General features: G+C 42.9%; 1 protein-coding gene and 1 long non-coding RNA gene across 5 annotated transcripts in view; one reads left to right on the plus strand and one right to left on the minus strand.

Moving 5' to 3' along the window:
- The window catches only part of MOB3B (MOB kinase activator 3B), an 84,836-nt gene extending 81,316 nt beyond the window's left edge, over nt 1-3,520 (minus strand). For 3 of the 4 annotated variants that reach the window (XM_085213518.1, XM_085213517.1, XM_085213519.1), the window contains exons 1-2: nt 3,208-3,520; nt 1,270-1,369 (exon numbers count right to left, since the gene is read on the minus strand). The gene's annotated coding sequence lies outside the window, so the exon portion shown is untranslated. The remainder of the gene's footprint in view (nt 1-1,269; nt 1,370-3,207) is intronic. The other variant, XM_085213520.1, reaches the window with a different exon arrangement.
- A 5,242-nt stretch (nt 3,521-8,762) lies between these two features.
- On the plus strand, nt 8,763-17,482 carry LOC104915320 (uncharacterized). Its single transcript, XR_796326.4, has 4 exons — nt 8,763-9,139; nt 12,254-12,600; nt 13,154-13,216; nt 14,040-17,482. It is a non-coding gene; the product is annotated as an uncharacterized LOC104915320 (long non-coding RNA).
- Nucleotides 17,483-18,589: the final 1,107 nt, after the last annotated feature.

Raw genomic sequence — 18,589 nt, forward strand, 5'->3', positions numbered from 1 at the left:
TCTGGAAGCTGGGTAGCTTCTTGACTATTTTCTTTGGTAAAAGAATATACAGGAGGATTCTGTATTTTGCAAAGAAATACAGTCTGAAATGTTGAGTGCTAGCTTTTGTACCACACTCTATTAGTCAATGAATGATTGAATCACTTTGATAGATGCAAATGACAAACTGCAGTTTTCCCCAAACTTACAAAACTATGTTTTGTATGACTAAAGGGTGAGAAAATGGAACTTTGTTTCTTATAGCCCTCAACCATGTTTCTTTGGTTTCAGCATACTGACAGTGCTATTGGGCAAGAGTCAAGCCTCCTAAGCAGTTTTAGTGTCTGTTCAGCATTCACTCCAACGCAATTTACAGACTACATTCATTTATCTGCTTGTATTTGTTTTAAAATATCAATGCTGTGTAATCATGATTGATGTTTTTTTGTTTGCTTGTTTTTGTACTCTCAAAGGGTAATAAATGCAAAGTTACAAAAAGAAAAATCAAAAAACAACTTCACTACAGAGGGGAAAGACTCATTTTTAAGCCCACAGGGGTCATGTGAAGTAGTTGGATATACCAAACATTACTAGCCATGGAATTTGCTACAGCCTTTCTGAATTAAATTCTTGTACCTTTTAATAACGTGAGCATAAGTTCAATCTTCACACATAATAGAAAATGCATTTTTTCTGACTATGATGGTGTAAGAAAAGAGGCAGATTTATATCTGAACGAAGATTTCTTAGCTCAAACGTATCTTGGAAAATTTCTAATAATCAGACTGAAGAGCCCTCTGCTCTTAAAAAGCACGTTCCCATGAAGATACTTGATAGGTTAAGTCTCTCTTTAATTTTTTTTTTAATTTAAATTAAATCAGATTAAATTTATGACTACAAGTCATGATGACCCAATTTAATATTGTTCCTCCTTCCCCAACTTTGTTTCAGTTCCACATTCTCATCCTATTCTAACATTTATTGAACCTTTTCCTCAGTTCAGAAGAGAAAGTAGAATGTGGCAGCAAGACAATAATTATAGGGAAAGCATGGTTACTGTCTAGTCTGTTACTTACTGTCTAACCTAAACTCCTTTAAATAACAGCCTCTTTGTAAGCTGGACTCTTACATCCTCAGCCATTCTGTCCTTCATTTGTAAGTGCTTTTCCTTTCCTTTCCGAGTAATGAGCTAATGACCCATCAGTAAATACTGCATTAGTAAGCTACTACTTTCCTGGAAGTTTATCTGTTCAATAGTTAGGATTAAAATTCCACTTATATCCTACCCACCTCCTCAGATTCCTGTCTGATCTCATTTCACCTCCACAACTCAGAAGAGGCTCACAGGACTCATGCCTGTCAGAGGTACCATCAAAATGCTGATAATATCCTAAAAGGGAAAAACAAAAATAACAGTGTTTAGTATATAAACTATTCCATCTGAAATCTCGGTGTGCCTGACTCATAGGAAAGATTAAATATTTAATGAAGAATTGTGCCACATGGTTTTCCTGTAACACTTTTAAACAATTATTATTCTGAAACAACTCTGAAGTCCGTATTTCCAGAGCGCTCAGCCCTCCTCACTTTTCTGATCCAGAACACAAGTACCTTCCTCTGGGATCTTGAATGGTGCTGAGTACTTTGCTGGCAGCTGATAAAGAAATATTTGCTATGATGGAAGCATCAGCAAAGGAGCCGAAGTGATTTGGTCCAGCCCCAAGTTTCATAACACTCATGCGCTCTCAGCAGCCCAGGCTACCCCACCAGCACTGAGGCAAACAGCACTAAATCATAACTAACTCCTAGTCGCCTGATGCCAAACAATGCCACACTATAATGCTACATTCACCTCCTAAAAGGAGGTGACTCTTCAGTCAGCTTAAGAGCACCCTGTCTACCTTGCATCTCTCTTCTTTTTGTCTTACCTCTCACTGAGATGTGCACACTGTCTCTGCTACAAAAGAACAGTTTATTCCTCATTTGTATCTGGAAAACTCTTTTCTCTCCCCTTAGAATGGAGAAAGCAAAGCTGTCATGAATGTTGGTCCACCCAGAAGAATGCAGATCTTAGTACAAGTTGCTTGGCTATAGTGGGATGCAGAGGAACAGGTTCTCCAACTACGTGCTGGACAGCATCCTGGGCATAGACTGCCCAGTTTGAGGAGAACATCTGGAAAACTTTCTCCTTCTGTTCCCCTCTTTACAAGCAGTGATATTATACCTTATTATACACAAATGATGCAGTTACAAACAGCTTAAGGAATAGAAACAATCCTGTCTCCTATGGGATGAATTACTGCAATCCGAGCAGAGACGGGAAGGGTTCTCAGCCACCTTTATCCTTCTTGATGCCTCTTGATAAGCAGAGGCAACTTGTTCTTGCACTGGCTTGGTTTAGGACACACCCCAGCATCGTTTGGAACATCTTGTTTATGAGAGCTGCCCACAAGCAGCCTCAAAGCAGGCTGACCTGACCACTGAACGGGAGCAGGAAGGTTGTTACATCTCCAAATGCCATATGGCAGCACTCTCGCCCAAGGACAGCCCGACTACCTGCCGGGTCAGTCAGCAGCAGGGCTATCTTCAGCACAGAGCTCGCTGGTCCTCGCAGCAGCAGTCACTCACGTCTCCATCGCCGGTCCCGAGTGAGCCTGAGCAGCTGCCAGGCTGTCACACCGGGGCAATGCAAAGCCAGGCAGAGATTTCAGACCCGCGTTCCTCGAGCGAATGAGGAAGTTTAACACGTCGTTCAAGAAGCGGCCAAACTCACCAACTAAAAACAAGGCGTGCTCAGCCCGTCCCAAACACCTGGCGGCCCGGCCGTGGGGATGCTCCGACACGAACGCGATCCCCGACACCAAAGAAGGGCAGCAGAAGGGCCGTGCCTCAGAGGACAAGCAGGTGACCGAGCAGCTCACCGCCCCTTGAGATCGGGCGGAGGGCCAAAGCCGGCCCTCAGCGACCAGGGCCCGAGCTGCCTCCGGCGGGCACAGCTCCCAGCCCCGCTCTGGGCTCCCGAGCCTTCAGGCTGCGCGGGACAGCACGCGGAGATGCAGCCTTGGGAAAGGGCGAACCGAGCGGCCGGCGCCTGGCGGCCAAGCACCAGAGCCAGTCCACCGTACGGCTCCCGAACAGCGGCCCGGCCGGACAGAGCTCCTCGGTTCGGACCGAACCGTTCGCTCCGGGGAAGTTGGCGGGAACGGGGAGCGGGGCTTACTGCCTTACCTCCGCCTGTCCAGGTGCCTGCCACGCAGCGCTCCGCAGCGGAGGCGGAACACGACGCCTCAGAGCGGCTACGCGCGGCTACGCGCGGCTCCCCGCGGCCGCCGGCTCCGCCGAGCCGCTACCCCGCGCCCTGCCCGGCTCGGTTCCCGCCGCGCGGCCCCACACACTCGGCTGGGTGCCTGCCGGAGCCCGCCCTCTGTCGGGCGCGGAGCGGCCGCACGGGTGCCGAAATGGCGGCGCTGCCCTCCCGCCTTCGGCGCCGTCCCGGGCCGGGCTGCCCCGCGTCCCGTCTCCGATCCCGCGCGGGGCGGAGCGAAACTTCGCCACGGACTTACCTCAGCTCGGGCCGCGAGCGGAGCCGTGGGGTGGGTGATGGGGAGGGGTGGTCTGAGCCCCCGCGGGGCTTCTGGTAACGCCTCAGCGGTTGGTTTATGCTGCGGGGTGCTGTGGGTTTAACCGCAGCGGCGTGGGCTGCAGACCGCAGTCTCCTCCCTCGAGGCAGCAGGATAAGATTAATAGTGGTACTCCTCCAGCCCGTTTAGTTTATCTGATGCCTGGAGTTTTTGGAGCCGACTGACCCTCTGCTAAACCCACCTTTGCAGCTGCAGAGGTGATTGTCTCTGTTGGGAAGCAGCGGCTCTGCAGCTGGGCACAGCCTGCTGTGTGGTGGCAGGGGATGGAGAGCCTCATCATTCCACCTGGCCCGGGCTGCCCTACACGAAAAGAGATGGGGAAAGGAGCTGCATCCAACATGCCGCTGTCAGTGCTGTGCCTCGAGGTCACACACGGTCACACCATTGAGTTTGTGATGGTGACAAACCAGAGCCCAAAAAGAACAAGCAACAGACAGAGTTTTTCTCCTGAACTTCAGCCCATGACACTCTTGTTCATTTCTAATCATCACAAATGGCTGGAGGTATCAATGGGCTCCAGCCAGAGCAATAGGTAAAGAAGCTGAAGGACAGGTGGCCTTCCAAGCAGGAAGATACCAGCTGCTCCCTTACAACAGTCCAATTCTCTACTGGTACACAGCCCCACAGACATCTCATCAGTGCTCTTTTGCTGATGGGAGAGAAGCCAGCGGCCATACAGCATCAGTCAGTTTGTTCCAGCAGAGGCTAAGCAGGTGTCAATTCGGTCATAAATGCCATGTTGCTCTAAGCACATATGCCAAAGATGCTGAAGCCAAAGGCCTTTCCTCTTCCTACCATGCCAAATGAACATCTCATGTAATAAATGAGCAGGTCTTCAGATTAATTGTTCTCAGTATGAACAAACAGAAATGCAATTTAATTCAGCATCAAATGGTTGAGGTCTGCTGTTCATCCTCCACCGCTAGGAAACCGGAGCAGAGAACACAGATGAGGCAGATCACAGTGGTATAGTAGTAATTCCTTCCAAAGTTAATTTCTGCCTTGTTTTTTCCACTATTCTCTTATTTAAAGGACACGCACTTGGAGAAAATAGCCCTTAGTCTGCAAAGAAAGAAGAGAGAACATTGGGCTGAGGAGCTACTCTTCTCACACCAAAATGACTGGGGTCACACCAGATGCTTGCCCAGCATCAGTTGGATGGGAGATGTCTGGTAAGTCTCATGCAAACTATGTGTTTTCCTCTGCAGGAAGACACCTCCAACAGGTGACTACCTTGCGAGTGAGGTCCAAAAACAGCAGAAGTATTCCTACAAAGTGTGATTGGGCACAGATGTGGCTTTCTTCAATACAGTACCTTCTAGTAAAGGAAAGAAGCAGGAAGGTTTCTATGGGAATATATCAATACTTAGAAAATGAAAATCATGAACATGGAAACAGAGGGACATGTTTAGTTACCTATTAGCAACAATAAAACTTATTTTCATCTAATGGTACTTTACTGCAGCTAGCATTGTATTGAGTGAAAATACATTTTTATTACACTTTCAGCCTGGACACAGTGTACATTTTCATGTTTTTTTTTTGTGTTGTTGTTTTGTTTTGTTGTTGTTTTGTTTTGTTTTGTTTTGTTTTGTTTTCCCCCATTACTCACAACTGCTGTATGCACATGCAAACAGCTCAACATCCCGAGGCAGCCTGCAGAGTTGCAGCCTTGCAGCCCTGCTTTGGGCTCACGCAGAGCTGAAAGGCTTGACAGGTAGCAGTTTGCAAAAGACATAGAAGCTTGCACAGGGCCTTGCTTTGTTAGAGTAACTGGAGATTAGCTTAGGCAAGGAGAGCAGGTCAATGCCCTCTTGTTCTTCTCAGCAGAAAATTCTTGTTTCACTTACTAACAGTTTAAAATAGTGAGAACAGTCTCTGATGGGGTTGTTCTGTTCAGTGTTGGGTGTGCCTGTGCTTCGATGCCCTTAAATAACCAGTATCTTTCAAGTGGAGCTTACAAGAGTCTTCCACTGATTTTTTTCTGTCTGGACTTTTTGGTGCCTGATATGACTAAATCTGTGCTAATTCTTTGGACCTCCAAGTTTGTGCACATTATTTTGTCTATTCTGATGTATATTTGCACAGAAGCTGCTGAAACAACTTTGGTTTTGAGATTTGTATTCCTTAACTAATCTCATAAAACAACCTAGCAAAATAGAATTTGACTTGGGAACAAAGAGAAGAGTGGAAATGTGGATGTAATCAAAATTCTGTTAAGAAAACTAAGTGGGAAAACAGTATACAGTTAGAGCTTGCTTAATCTCCCTTCCTCTCTCAAGCTATAGTTTAGAAGTCTACAATATACTATGGCTTTGTTAAACTTGATTTAAACAGGTAGCCATCACCACAACAAGCCATCACTAGGTGCTGACTGGCAGAATCAGCCAGAACTGCTTAAGAAGTTGCTGTCCACAGCAGTTGGATGCCTCCATTTGGTGATATTTAACACCTCAAAGCTGAAAAACAGTGTCTTCATTTAGGTCAACCACCATCAACATCAGTTCAGTCAGGCTGATTTTGGACGGAAGTGGGTTACAGCAAGCTCTTATGCCAGGTGCTGTAGGCATGTGAAGCTTCAAAACACTGTAATGAAAGGAACATCTTAGAATTGCAACTTCAACAACTCAATCTGCTTTTGAAGTAAGTATGTGTTTGCATTTACCAACACCCAATTCTGCATATTTTTGGACTGCCCTTATTACTAATCGTAAATTACAAAGCTTTTCTGAAAACAGAACTATGCCATCCTACTGAGCACATGGCCAGTAATGTGCAATTTAGCTGTTATCAGATAATTGTGTTTGGGTGCTGTCTTATAAGTTAAACTAAAAAAAAAAAAAAAAAAAAAAACAAAAAAAAAAAACCCTCCCCCCCCCCCAGAAAATCACCATACTTTAAGTCTTTCTTTTTTTTTTTTTCCCCCATCCCAGTTTTTAAAATGGCATTCAGTATACCAAAGATGCCTTGTGGAATGGCAAAGGCAGGGACAGAGATTACAGCAAGGTACCTTTTAAAAACAAGCCTACCATTCACCAGTTTTGGTTCACTGGTTCGGAAGTGTGTATGCAGCAGAATTTCTTGACAAAGGAAGCAATCGCATTGTAACCTTGGTTCTATAGAGCATTTCTCTACAGCTGCCTTTAAAAGAGCTTTCCTTCCAGAATGACTTTTCTCCCTTAACCAATCTGTTAAAAGTTGGTATTGCAGAGAAGTTGAAAACAAAGAATCAGTGTGGCAAAGAATCAATCAGTGAAATTCTGAATAGGTTACAGCCACAATTCATGCAAGATTAAATAAACTTTGTACATAATTTTGTCTCCCTGTCCTCATTTGCTTCACCATTTGTTGGCAACCTGTAAGATCATTCATGTCCACATCTATCGCAACAGAATTGTGATTGCAACAGCTCTTCATTTTTCATAGCACAAATGTCCCACACGTGTGCCCAGCACTAAATTCTGACTTAGCCCCAAATTAATGGACAGTAAAGGCCATCTGCCATAAAGAAAAATTCACCACAGTTATGCTCTTCCATAGGATACTATTGCCTTTTAAATCCTGTGCATGGCATGAATGTAGCATGGTTGCTTCTCCAACAGTTATCTGGGTGAACATTCATGCATCTCTCTGGAGAAGTAATTATTCCAAAAGGTTTTGGATCCTACTCTCTAAGTATGAGCTATTAAATTACCTTGAACAAAACTCCCACTTACGTGGAAGAAATAGTTTATCCTTCCCACCATACACATTTACACATTTAATTATAAATTTCCTATGTAAAAACTGGATGTAGTGTTTCTATTTATTTATTTATTTATTTATTTATTTACTTACTTACTTACTTATTAATATGGAAATCTGTCTAATAGGCTTCCAGATGCTGTAAATGTTTTTAATAGGAAGTCTAAATAATTTACTCAAAAATCTCTGCACTCAGATGTTGCTGCTTTTTTTTTTCCCCTTAATATGATATACATTGAAACTGTAGGCATTAATTAGAATTACTACAAGAGTGTATCTCCCTCTTATATTTAGGAATTGAACTACTAGGCCTGATTTCCACTTACACTAAAGCATCACAGCCTACAAATCTCCCACTTTTATGTTCTGGTAAAGAACATGGTTTGGATGGGGGAATTTCAAAGTGACCTCATGTCAGGAGTGGACATAGAATCAACTTTTTCACACGTCTCACTTTATATATATACATGTAATTTAGAATCATAGAATCATAGAATGGCCTGGGTTGAAAAGGACCACAATGATCATCTAGGACATCCAGCAGTTTGGGGCTTCTCCAGCATGTGTACTGTGGTGAAAAGCAGCAGCAGTGACTGTAGAGATGCAAAGGCAGCTTTGACACTCTCAGAGGTGGCTCATAGAGCATCTACGGCCAGCTCCAGTGCAATGGCTCCTGCCTGCTGTCAGAGCTCCTGGTTTGCACATCAGGTCAGAGGGATGACACGAACAGGGACAATGAAAGAACTCTGAGAGAAGCAACTGGATGGCTGCACAGCAACTTCATTGGGGCAGGAAAACCTTTTTGTTGATGTTGACTGCAGGTGATGATGATCCTGTCAAAAAAACATTTTCTGGTTTGGTGACTCAGAAAAATAGCTATTCCTCCCACTGACTCTCCAGGTAATTTTTGTTACCTGTACAGAAGTTATTTTCCAGGAGCTGAAAGGCAGCATCAGGAACATTTGGTGGACTCCCCATGGTGCCACATTTCGGTGCATACAAGACACTGCTTGCTTGCCACTTTTCCAGGCCTGTTGCTGGCAGGAGGCAGCAGAGCAGAGCTCTGAGTGTTTCTGCCACTTTGGTGTTATCTAAGCAGCGTGAGTGATCCTAAAATTAAGCAAGAAACACAGTGCCTTGAGGGAAAAGGCAGCATGTGACCAAATTATTCGCCTTGACTTTGCATTAGGAAAACCTTTCTGCAACTCTCAGAGCAAAATGCAATCTTTGTGCTAGTAACTCCTTCCAGATTTTATCTTGAACTACATGGAAACAATTTTTTTCCCAATCTTTGCAGCTACACCAAGAAAATCTTTCACTGCTTGCAATGAAGAGGTTATAAACTCATGCAGAGTTGATCAGGAGTGGAACTCAGTGCCCTTTGTCCCTTTGAGATTATTGTTTGCTGTTCCTGCCCAGGGAAAAGTAAACAGCAAAATCCAATTACCGTGTCCTCTGACTCAAACACTGCTCAAGCCTCCCCTCAGGACAATGCTCGTATTCAAGCTGCTCTCTGAGCTTAGCTCTGTTCTTAAAATTGCAATGTCTCTGTAAGATTGATTTGCCAGAAATATGTGGATGAAAAAATGCTGTAATCTCACTGCATTTTGACAAAACTGAAGTCCCCTCTTTTTATTTTTTTGAAATCCTTACTGCCTCTCCCTTTCCTCTCTATGACAGGACACACATTTTCATCCTAGAAGTAAACTGTCAAGCTTGTACCAGAAGCTGATGGAGGACACAGAAGTTGGCTTTCAGATGACAAGGCTTTTCAGGTAATGTGACCACCTAAGTGGCTAAGATTGCTTGATGGCAAACTGCAGAAATAGTTCAGCATTTCCTTGGAACCAGTAGCAAAATTCTATCTCCTCCTGGGATTGCTGTAACACTGACATAACTTGGAAGGCACTCTGGCAGATCCACGAAGTACATAATGGTTCAGTTTCCTGCTCCTTTAAGAACTATTTGATTGAAGATTTTGGTTTTAACCACTCAAGTTACAGACAATGTCATGTCCAAAAGCAGCTTTCAACAATGATCCCATGTAGCTGAACCTTAGAACTGTTGCCTCTCAAACAGGTGAAAAACATGACTGAGGCTGTCAGCTGAGCTAATATCCCAGCCCTGGGAAACTGAGCCCTTTTGCAGCCTTTGCTGGTAGCACTGCGTGAGAAGATACAATGCACAACAGCCTTTTTGGGAGAGGAGGAAAGGAGACCTCTGGATAACATCTGCCAAGCTGATGTTTCTACCTAGGCTTAGGCTAGCCACAGCATTTGCTACAATAGGAAATGGTAAAAAGAAGTGTCCTTCTTGGGATACAGAGGGGAAAAACAGAGCTATAGTGATATGGAAAGCCAACAAGAGAAACACTGATCACCATTGGAATCCAGCCTGGTTCTGTCCTGGTGTACAAGTGCCACTTAAATTACACTCCAAAGTGAAAGCAGCCTAAGTGGCTGCTAGTAGATCTTTCTCTTAGTTCTCTCCTCATGTGTTTCCCCCTGCTCTTAGATGTTTCTCTCCACTCCTGCCCAGAACTACAATGATCCTTCCTCCACCTTAAAGCTAATCATCAAAGAACCATGTACAGTATCCTGCAATTTGCTCCCTATGCCCACATTTCCAATAATACCAATGTTTAATAGCGGTTATCCCCTTTTCCAAATTCACCATGAACCGTTTCATGCAAAACTCAGTAACTGCATCCTGTATAATCCAGGTATGCCATTATGAGGCAAATACCTTAGAAAAGAAGGAAATTAATGGAAATTGTGCAGATTTTTGGCATTCTGAATATTTTAACCACATTTTGAATGAATGCTATCAATGAACCAATGCCTATCATGCTTTGTATCCAAACACAGGTCAACAGCTTGTGTCTATAAGAAATGCAGAAAAGTTTGTGGTATCTCTTGGATTTATTATAATGCATCAATACAGTTTGGTTATGAACATACACTTTAAAAGATTCACATATACACAATAAATATTACTGCTCGACATTTAATCTCGTCTGTTGAGTGTTGACACAGGACCTTAGCACTGTTCAGAAAGATGTATAGGCAAGCAGAAAAGATGTCCATTAATGTTATTTCAGTTTCAATTTGGCCTATTCCCTGTCTGGCTCTGATCTCTTCTTCTATTTAATGACACCACTTGAATGCCAAAGCTAATTTGGAACCTAGCAGCCTACTTATTATGTGGGTCTTTATGACAGGAGAGCATTATGGTGCTGCTCAGGCAGCTGCACTGGCTGCCAGAGAGCCTATGGGGAAAATACAAAGCTTTCAAGGCTCTAATTGTTTTGGATCTAGGTTATTTTGTCAGGAAAAGAGGTACTCCACTTTAAGAAGCCTTTATATTAATGAGAGGTGGGAGACAAGGGCACTTGGCTATTCAGGTCTGTTTCTCCTGAGATTAAACTCCCAGATGTGCTATTAAGGCCTATTTTACAGATGGAGAATTGGGAGAGAGATGGTTATAGAAGCTCCATGCAGCATACAATTAGCTTATGTGCTGAGTGCAGTAGCATTAGCTGGTACAATAGTTAGAGGATGAAATTCTGTTATTTTGAATGTTACTATGAAGTAAGAAGACTATTCCATCTTTGGAAAGACGTTTTTGGCATGTACATCTTGTAAAATGTACCTAAATGCAATATACTTTTGGAAATTGTTCTCTAAGGGCTCAAGAAAACCAGAACATTAAGTAGTTTACATTACAATTCAGAACGCTATGGCAAGACTGATCACAGACCTAAGAGTCTTTTTTTTTTTTTTTTAATAAACAAAACAAAGGGGCAACAAAAAAGCTGTTCTCTCTTTTAAGAAGAAATGAAGTTAACAGACCTGTAATTAATTCTTTTATCTAAAAGTAACACAATTGCCTGACTTCCACACAGGATTGTAGGGGCTGAAGCATGGGCCAAATGCCAGGTTAGTGAGAGACCCTCACTTGAATGCTGAGCATCAAGAAGAATGGGCCACTGCCCAAAGAAGGACTCAGAGCATGGATAGGAGGTGTTCCCTCACTGCACTGTGGGAAAAGCATCGGAATCTCACAAGTTTTGCAGCTTTTCCTACCACAGCTGTTAAGGACAGACAAGGGACCAGTATCACCTTCAAAAGGGTACAAGATGCTCCCTCGGCAGTTAAAGGAAACCAGCAAATGCAGATCCAAAGTACAGTTATGCCATGGGTCTTACATTTTCCAAAGTGACTGACTCCTTCAGGCAACATCAAGGACTCACCCGATAATACAAGCAGCACTCTTTGTCTGAATTCTCATCTTAAAGCACATGACTTCCTTTTTTTAATTAAATTGCTAACTTAATAACAGTCCTGCCTCTTAGAGCGCCAGTTTAATGCCTGTAGATAAAATATGACGCAGTTATTATTAAAGAGCAGGTAGCAGCACACCCCATCATTTCTCTGAGTGAAGTGTGGGCCAATCCATCACAGCATAAAACATTGTGTTCCAGCTGGTGCAAGGGAGTAGCAGATGGGAATAGGGAGTGCATTTCCAAACACAGAGCTAGTCTGCAGTGGTGCAATTTATCCAGGACATAAAATTAGTTCAGGAAAAGCAGAGAGGCCTGAATAAATGAAAGGAATTTTGTCTAAGTAGGCCCTGTCTGCATGCAGAAATCTTGTTGGTATAACTCTAGCAAAATTGTACAGATCTGGGTGTGAAGCCCTGTCCAGACACTTTCATTTGGTTTCAGGGTGACTAAATTACCAATGTCATCCATACTCAGCCAAAGAACCTTTTACATAAGCTTAACCATTGCAACATATTCCTGTACCTGTCATTGTCACGGCTTTATTCTCTAGTAAGATAACATAGGACCGCTGTTTCTTCTGACCAAATTCCATCTTGTTTTTCAGATTCACGCATCCTCTGAGCCTCCCTGAGTCTGCTGAGACCATAGAGAAATGCATTTAATTCAGTGAATTCAGTGAGGTCCTTACTGCATCATGAAGATACAAATCTAAGGTGTGCTCAGAACACAACAAAACATTCTTAACAGGTACCTTTAAAGTAAAGAGACAGAAGAGGTATCTGAAATGCCCCAAAAGTGATATCTGTTCACCTGACACAAACCAGGATCCAGTCTGTGAAATCCCAACTCCACCATCCATGGAGGTGAAGGAATCAAAACAAGAGCTGAATCCTCATTTGAAAATATTGCAGTTCACTCATTTTACTTCAGTTTTCCTGATGTATTTTCCAGGTATGTATGTATGTGTTTCTGATTTTATATCTATTACGTAACTTTCATGAATTACTTGGTTCCATCAGGACTGCTGTAGCCCAGCTAGTTCTGTGGATGTTGTATCTCAATGGGATCCAAGAATACAGTAAATGATATGCAGCAGCATGCAAGGACTCAGAATACCTGAGATAAAAAAGCAAAGAAATTTCAGTTTATCATTTTGTCTTTTCAGCGGGTAAGGCTGCCACATCTACAGGCCATAATCCTCTTTGTCTGAAGCCAAATAACACAGAGAATCAAAATGCCTTTGCAAGCTTTGAAATGAAAGAGTAAGAAGTCTAGAGAAGATAATTCCATTACAGTTCTTATAGCTGGGCACATCCAGTATAGTCAATGAAGGAGACAGACAGTAATCTCAACCGTAATTGCTTTTGAAAAGATTCGTTTATCTATTTTTCTTAGTTGCATATCCAGGCAACAGATATGCAACTCAAAAAATCAGAATTCTGCTGTATTTCTTAACCTTCCCCCCCAACAATTGCTTTACACATACTGTTATGTTCTCTTACAGTTCTCATCTGGCCGTTTCTTCGTGCCCTAAAGAGTACTAGCTAGATGACAGTTTTCCAGAAGGGTAAGAGCCCTACTTTTTGCTTTACTTTCCCTCCCACTATGGCCAAAACTGGAGCAGGAAAGCTGGGTATCAGAAACATGCTTTGCATCGGTGAGAGTGAAGAAGGGCTGTGTGAGCTGTGTGGTACTGCACCCAGCCAGTCTCTGTGCTTGATGGAGAGGCTTGATTGCAAGGGCTGCAAATCTAGGACAAGGGACAAGAGGGCACTGTCTTCTCCTGAGGCTGGTCTGTCAACCCTAGCAGATGAATTAAGATCAGTGTCACATAAATATTTCAGGGCTTCTCTGTTTTGGGTGTTGAGGTGATCAGTGCTGTCATTGGTTGACTATTAAAGTTATATCTGAACTAGGAGAAGTTATTAAACAGTCCCAAGAAAAGTTAACAGCAATTGAAATATCTCCTGCAGAGAATTTACTAAAGCAACACAACAGAAGTCGAATAATGCCTCCCTCAGATTGTCTCTAGCTGGCTTCAAGTGGCCAAGTTCACTTAACACTAACCAACAAGGAATTAATCTCATCAGTTTTATCTCTGCAGCCTCCTGCATGTAGAATTATTTATACTCATCAGAACAAACTCTTAAGAAAAGAGTGGCTAACGACCCAATGAATCAGAGGAGCTGTCTGAAGCCCATGCCACCCATATCGCTGGAACTGAGTTTTCAGATATGCTCATTACACCAGGCAGGGACCCCAGGATGCTGACATGCAGTAAGGAAAGTCCACTCAGCTTGTGGTAGAGGGCATTTAGATCTCTTGTGACTCAGAGATGGTGGAAACACATAGATCTTGTCACTGATTCTCTTCTCTCCCCTTAACTACAGCTTCCCCCCATTCCCAAGCCGAGCAGATTTCAAATGCTGGAAGTATCCTGGTTCTGAAGCCTGTGTCCTGAAGGAAGCGAAGAAAGACAGTCTACCTTACAGACATGATCTCAAACAGTGAGATCTGTGAAAAACAGATGGGTCTTGCTTCAGTTGGGGAAAAAATAGCAGTGCTGTTTATAACAATGGCTTTATTTTTCTCCATTGGAGAGATTTGAAATGCAGAATAGTCAGCATTCCACAGTTTCTGCCCACAAGCAAGTATGAGATGACTCCAAGATGCTTTGCTTCCTTGTAATCCAGAAGCTTTCTAATGAGAAGCCAAATTTCTGAAAACTGGAGATGCTGCAGCACACACAACCCTTGGAGAGGAACCTTGTAAAGCCAAGTGGAAGTGGAATTAAATCAGGCTGCGCTGGAAACTGATAGGAACCTATAGCAATGAACAGAGTGTCTGTTTCAAATAAATAGTTAAAACTTAAAAATACTAAATTTTTCCAGGAGATGATCCCATAACCAACGCTAGAAGGTGTTTTTCAGCCTCTGATTAAACTATGTGTCTTTACAGGCATTTGGATACACTACAATCATTTAAAAAATTCTTCTCATTATAAAGCATGTGCAGAAATATTTGCTGAGGCATGTTTCTGCAGCTTTTTTGATGCATCAGTTTTCTACTGTAAGTAAAAATGTAGCCTGCATTCAGTGATTAGCTGTCAGGGAGGAGAGAGAAGGGAAGGAGCTGCACAAGTGCATTTCAGCCGACTTCTACCACTAAGGATCTAAGAACAGTAATCCAAACCAGATGTAGGGAAAAAATGAGAGACACATAAATATGGTCATTCTAATGCCTGTTTGATTTCCCACACTCATAAGCACTTTACTGATGAAAATTCCAGTGTGTTCATGAGGCAAAGATCTGTGTTCATATTCATTTCTGCCCCATTCCTTGCTACGTTTGCACATAAATGTCTGTTCCTTTCTCTTCTCTGGGAGCTTTGTGGAGGGCTTGTCCTTTCCTTTCACACTGTTTCTTTTCCCATTTTCTCCTTCTTAATGATCTTCTTTTAGTTTCTTCTGTGTATTCGTGTACATTGCTTGTGCTCAGCTACTTGGTCAGGGGTGCATTGCAGCAGTGTTTCAGCCCACACTTGGAGTGCCCCCCTAACATCGTTCATCTGATTATCCACCCCTCCTCACTGTCATTTGCTTCACCTAAAGAATAGCATAAAATCAACTGAATTCCCCTAAGCTGATTCTCCCCTAAGAAATATGCACTCCAGCTGCTAGTGAGCAGTCAATGTTTGGGATATAACCAAAGTTTATCCAAGGTGTAAATGGCTGAAGCACACACAGTGTGGTCTTCACCACATTTTGCTCTGTGAAACCAACCCAGAGCACTTCACCAAGCACTAACAGGACACAGCAAACACCAGGTGTGCCCATACTCTTAAGGCCACTCTGTGCCCTATGAAAACATCTGCCGGCTCATACCCATGCTTTGTCAGTGAGCCGTTCTTTCCTGCTTCTTCCTCAAAATATCCCCTTTGCAGAGAGAGCAGCTCATCCACAATCTCCCCTGCTTGCAGCTGCCTGCTGAGGACAGGAGGTGTCTGTGAGCTGCCAGGAAGGGGATGGCACGGGGACCCCAGCATCCCTGGCCCTTTCACAGTTTGAATAATTGTTCCTTCATGGCACAGCAGCGAAACACTGGTTTGTGTTTCAGCGAAGCACAGCTCTGCTGTTTTGGTCTGAAAGAAGAAATGTTTTCAGTCTCCGCACAGTCTGGCTCTTTGCATTTCAGACAAACAGACTCGTGAAGATTACTTAATTCTTCTTCACTCAGACTGTTGCAAAGCACTGAGAAGGCTCCCCCTGCCCACAGGGGGACCTCTCAGCCCCCACTGCTCTTCGTCTCTGTGATATCTCATGCTTCTAAGACTCAGTCACCTTCTACATCCTACTTCACTCCTGTCTTTGCCAGGAGCAAATGCTGGTGCAGGAGGCTCTGAGACCACCACCATCTCCTGCAGGGACAGGTACTGACTGCCCCGGTGGCTGTCCAGAATCAGCAATGAGCTCTGCTTCAAAACTGTTGCTGTCAGGTTTCTATGATTTTAGCCTGTGGCTTCTGCAACACACTGGTAGCTCTTGGCAGCCTGAGGCAAGCCTCAGCATTGTTGCAGCACACAAATATTATCATCTGGAAAAGAGCCATTCTTCTGGCCTCTGTCCCAATGCACTTGTTTTGTAATATGTGTCATGACTAAGCATCAGAAATTAGCAAAACAGTGGGAACAAAAACCAAAAGTTTTGAGCCAAATGAAAGGCACTTCTGGTATTCGGTTTGTGAATTTGCACTCTCAAATTAAATGACCAGTGGAGAGGGCAGAATAAAACCGAAGTGTGGGAGCTTGTAATGCAGACTCCACCAACACAGGCATCCGTTCCAAGCTCTGCGTGGTTCTTTATGTGCACACACTCTAAATTACAAAATCCAAGAACAAAACCTAACAAGAAGATGTATTTTGACACTGATGTTTAAAGTGAGTCATGTAGAGTTATCCATATTTTCTGCATTAAGCACATTAAGACACTGACATTTCTTTGAGAATAACTAAATAGATGACAATGCCATCACATCCAGAAGACCGAACAAGCATTTCTATTCACAGATGGCAGAGTGGGAGGTTTTTTCAAAGATGGACAAAGAAATATGCAGAAATACGAATAGATGGGAAAGAAAATAGGGCAATTTGTTTGAAAACAGTCACTCAGAAACATAATGGTGTTGAATGGGCATTTTTTTTTCCTTTAACGCATTATCAGAAAGGTGATAAGAATATGTTATTATATTCTTATCATCTTATTAGTAGATTAAATTCTATTTGTATGTTTCATATTTATGTGAAAACTTTACCTGAAGCGCAGATAGTTGCAATTACAACTCCATATTCCACTGTCCCATGGGCAGTGACTATCATGAATATCATTCAGAAACATATCAGCCCTTTTGTCAGCAAGAGAGAAGGTGAGGGTGATGAAAGGCTGTGAGATCCAGCTCATCTTGCACAGAGCCACCATGGTGCAATATGGGCTGTAAAGCTCCTCGTGCCCAGGGGCTTTGGTTGACGTCAGCCTTCAGATCTGTGTGTCCATCAGGGCTTGGGGAGAGGAAACAGATTTGCACCTCCCTAGTAATAGGAGTGTTATCCAGCTGTGATTATGTAGTTACATATTTCACTGGACTTTGAACCTGTAATCCACAGCTTTGTAGAGGCACCTGTAATGTAATTGCAAGCTGGTACATCTGATTGCAAAGATCACTGATAATTTTGCTGTTCTACTGATTTCTTTCTAGCGTGATCATTAATTAATAAACTTCTTAATCAGTTTGCATCAAGCTTGCATCAGTTTGCATCTTGAGTCTCCAGCCTGCTGGGAAAGTGTCGAATCTTAGCAGTAACTGTGTTAACAGCAGACTGAACCCAACATATTCTTCACCTTGCCAGTGTCCAATTGCCTGCCAAAACACAGTATGAAGTTAATCACTCATTACTTATTGCGCAGGTCCTTGATAATCTGCACAGCTGCCCTTGGCTAGTAAAGAAATCTGAAGGCCAGAGTGTCCTTCCTCCAGAATCCAGGTTATCAGAAATTATTTCCAAATACTGCTGTCATAGCAGACCTCAATGCAATGTGGGATTAACCTTGGGCAAATAGGCAGCTGGAAAACAGACACAAGTCTCAGTAAGGACAAACTCTCCCATACATCCTCCTACAAATGAATGAGGAAGGTTCATTGCACTACTGGCAGTACTGAACATTTGGCAGAAACAAATGAATTGCTATTTATATAGTCAGCAGTACCAAATTTCAGTATTCCCTGACCTGTAATTTCTTATGTTGCTGCTTATACTAAAAATCAAGTTTGGCAAATGTTAATCATGTTTAACTGAAGTTGGAAAAGACTACTCTCAGTACAATGAGACAGTTTTCTAAATGGAAGAGAAACTGGCACTGAATTCCAAATTTCATAAGGGAGCTTTTGGCTCTTCCATGGTCTCAAACATTTTGGCTTATTATTGGATACATGAAATCAAGCTTCGGACATTTGCCTTTAACATACCAAGGCATCAAGCTTTACTTTAAACTTATTAAAAAACCTTTCATGACTTTATCTCATTGTCAACAGCTTACATTTATCTACCCTTGCTTACATGTTTACATTCCTCTCTCATAAACATCTTTCTGCTTTTGCTGCAAATAGCTGTTTCTACATGAAGTACAGATTACCCCACATATTTCAATTAAGGGGTGTGCTGCCATTAATTGTAACATGTGTTAGACCCAAAGGATACTGTGCTTCTGATACCTCTTCTTCTTTTTGGTTCATATATTTGAGTTCCAGCAGTTCCATTGGTGAATTCAGGGCCACCTTCAAATTTCCACACATCCATGTTCCCAGAGTAGCTTGTTTAGCCCCATATTTACCAGCAATGTTGGAGACACTCAAAACTGGTATACTATGAACAGCTTTGATGGAAATT

Source organism: Meleagris gallopavo, chromosome Z (genome assembly GCF_905368555.1).
Source record: "Meleagris gallopavo chromosome Z, MGAL_WU_HG_1.1, whole genome shotgun sequence".
Classification (NCBI taxonomy): Eukaryota; Metazoa; Chordata; class Aves; order Galliformes; family Phasianidae; genus Meleagris; species Meleagris gallopavo.